The following is a 3,660-nucleotide window of genomic DNA, read 5'->3' on the forward strand; positions in this document are numbered from 1 at the left end:
ATTGTCACATGCTGAACATTCTAAATTGTGATTTTTTACAGTTTTATTGACCTCTAATTCACAAATCATGCAATTTAATAGTGTGATCATAGTGTAAAATGTTGTTCAATCATTACCACAATCTATTTTAAACATCTTTTCTTTCTTTTTTTAAAATGAAATTAATGTTCTTTAATGACTACCTGCTCTACATTAATTCCCTTTAAAGAAGCACATGGAATAGTCAGGAAACAAAATTTTATCAGTCTATAAAAAGTTAGTGTTTAGAAATGAAAATGAAGCACTTGCATCTTCATTTTTTAGAACTTCACAAAGGTGCAAACAATGTAATGCTTTCCAGGCTCACATGGGAAGATCAGTACTATTATGCCTAGTCTTCCTAGATGTACCATCATCTCGTGGCAGTGCTTTCTGCAAATTTGACATAGCAGCAGTTTTCTCAATGTCTATCACAGCATACAACTCGGTGTGCCTGGTAGGGGTTTGTGGCAGCGACGCGGTAGGCGTTTTTGGAGTCTGAGGGTTGTCAGAATCACTGCCACCTTCCAAGTCAACTTGTATGTAATTGAGCTGCCTGTGTTCCAAACTCGGGCGTCTAATGTCAAAGTTAAAGATGGTTGGTGCGCAGTCCCGACACCTGGCATGCTCCGTTCTGTGACGCTGGCTGGCACGGTTACATTCTCTGTATTTACATAGTTATGTATTGCATCTAGATGATTATGATAGCCATTCAGAGATGGGGTCTTTGGTCCTAAGTTGTCATCTTCATCTCTACTAAGCTTGCGGGCTTCCCAAACAGGAGGCAACGAGGGCAGGTTTTCATCATTTAATAATGCAGTTCTCCTCTGCGCTGAGTTGTTGATGTTCTGGGTATCTGAGGTTCTGGTGGATGTCAGACGACCTCTCCTGATCCCTGAGGCACTAGGGATGGATAGCCCATTTATATTTTCATACACTAGTTTGTTAACAGAGGGTCCATCTCTTCGTTCATCACTGTCATATCCAGTGTCCCATTCTGTGTTACTTGCTCCACTTGCGCTAACTTGATCTCTTCCAAGTTGCTCCAGTTTCTCTTTTTCCATTAATTGCTTCTGAACAGGAGTTGGTCCTAAAACAAATTTGACTCCTTCAGGCTCAAGAGGAACCTGAGGGTCCCTGTCTTCAATACTACTTCGTTCCTCTTTGGGGGTAGTGCTTTCAGCATCAGACACCCTTGCCTCCAATGGGACATGCACACTGGTTCGGTTTTTTCACTCTTTTTGAACACCTGTAGTGTTGACATAGGTATGTACTTGATACAAGGAAAGGGTGTGTCGATTCTTTACCTAATGAAGGCAGGCGTGCATTTCCCACAGAAGGATGTCTGCTTGAAGGATGAGATGAGCCATCTCCAAATGAGGGATATCGGGGATATCCATTAGGTAAATTCTGAGCAGCAAACCCTGGAGTTGTAGAGGTTCGAGGTGTTCTGGGAACCTCCAATTCTGCCTGAGGGTTGGTCCTTTCTACCACTGGCTCCTCCACCACATTTATACTATTATTTTGCATAATAAATTCTTCTGCATGAGCACACTTAAAGGCAAAGATTCCTTGTCCCGTTTGACACCTTTGGCCACTTTCAAAAGAGAGCAGATATGAGTCATAGCCATAGTGTCAGAGGCAGAGGTAGTGCCAATTACCGAGTCACGTTTGCGTGTACACAAAATCAGTTCTGTGTCTGTAAGCTCCATTATGCCAGAACCTAACTCATTTCCATCATCATCCACATTGATGACCTTAAACTTGTTTCGATGGTTATCTGGGATGGTGTCTTTATCTGGACAGCTACCCATGGCTTCTTCAGAGGACCATGTGAGCTCTAGATCTGGCCATTAATATTCTTAGTCTCTGCTGCAGCCTCAGGAGTTTAATCATACTTCAAAATACCATGTTTGATTTGCTTGCTGATTTAACCAAAGCACTCCTGGAATGAACACAATCCATTAATAGGCTGTGGTGTCCTACTTTTGCCTTTGGAACACAGATGCCTCAGAAATGCTCTCTGACTTCCTCACCACTTATCTGCTTTCTTTGAGGAACATGACATTGACCCAGATAACAGGACTATGATGATAATTTCTGTGAAAGAACACTTGCACATGTTTGCAGACAGAAATTCATACTTTCCACATCTACCCGACACCCCATTTGCACTTGCCAGATGCCCATTCACAGCCAAAGCTGAAGATGTTCTAGTCTGGTTGAAAAGCCACAGCTGCATCTTACTTTATGACATATTGACTGTCTCATCACTGTTCCAGCCGAGTATCTATTTCTTAAGGGCCATTTCGTTGGCCAGGGCGCCAGGAAGGGGCAGGGCGCGGTCAGCGGGCACAGCACCCCAGGCTCCAGGCCGGGCGAGAGCCTCTCTTTGGGAGCCGAGTGAGCCTCGGCGGCTCCATCTTTTCTTTCTTGAGCTCATTGTTGTTAGTTCCCTATTTGAATGGGGCGTTCGTTGTAGGTTTTCTAAATTATTATTTTTAAATTCTGTTTTCCATTTTGAACTCTTTTTGATTAATGAAGATACACTGACTATTGTGGAAGATTTAATAAACATCACCAAATACAATTAATGGAGATCTTCAAATAGGAATCTAATTTGCTATTCGATTTTCCCCAAAAACACTTCAAAATATTCAATAACAATACATTAAAATTTTGTCTATGCAATTTGATTTATTATAAAATCCATGACTTACATAAGGAATTGCTTACCTTTGAAATACAATATTGGTGAAGAATATTAAATATCCCATGTGTTCCAGAAAAATTAGAGCATCTGTCTTGAAGGAAGTATAGACAGAATATTCTTTTCAGGCAAGGATCGCAAGACTGAGTCTTGCAGTTTGGGCAAGCTATCAGGAGGGAGCAGTACTGGAAGATGGACATTATGCTTCATTAAGGAGTGGGTCAACAAAGAAAAGAATGCCACGCAATGAGAAGAATCGACAGTGGCTGCAGCAATGGGTTCAAACGGCAACAAATGAAGGTGGCATTGGACTGGGCAGTGTTTTATTGTGTTGTATATAGGGTACCCTCCACCTCAAAATAAAAGGGAGAAAAGCTCCATTGGGCAAGCTTTTATAGTAAGCTTTCCCCCATTCTGTGGGCATCATGCAACTCATTCTGAGTCAGTGCACCCAGTGGTGTCACCTGGGAAGGTTCTCTCTGGTCATAGTGAAATTTTTTCTTAAAAGCAGTGTTGTTTGAAACTCGCCTTTGGTGATGGCCAATTTAGAACAGGGTGCAGCTGTGAAATTTTATTTCCTACTCATGAAAAATGTCACAGAAACTGTTGTGATGTTGAACACAGCTTACAAGGACAGCGCTATGGGGAAAACTCAAGTGTATGAGTGGTTTTCGCATTTTAAAAAATGTGAAATGATGTTTGGTGACAAACCTTATGAATGTCTGTCAATTTCCTGAATACACCAAACTGTCAACAATATTTGTGCACTTCTCTCGAAGACTGGTGACGGACCAGTGAAGAGATGGGGAAGTTATCTGGACTATCTTGGCTCTCAGTTCAAGGAATATTAATGGGAGATTTGGGAATGAGAAATTTGGCTCGCTCCAAAATTTGAGCCTCAGGTTCTGACCAACCAGCAGAAAGAGCAACAA

The 3,660-nt window shown here is 41.7% G+C and overlaps 1 pseudogene; it reads right to left on the minus strand.

Annotated features, from left to right (window-relative positions):
- Window positions 1-342: 342 nt before the first annotated feature.
- On the minus strand, window positions 343-2,289 carry LOC142452460 (fibroblast growth factor receptor substrate 2 pseudogene; annotated as a pseudogene).
- Window positions 2,290-3,660: the final 1,371 nt, after the last annotated feature.

The sequence above is a fragment of the Tenrec ecaudatus genome, chromosome 7, assembly GCF_050624435.1.
Source record: "Tenrec ecaudatus isolate mTenEca1 chromosome 7, mTenEca1.hap1, whole genome shotgun sequence".
Lineage (NCBI taxonomy): Eukaryota > Metazoa > Chordata > Mammalia > Afrosoricida > Tenrecidae > Tenrec > Tenrec ecaudatus.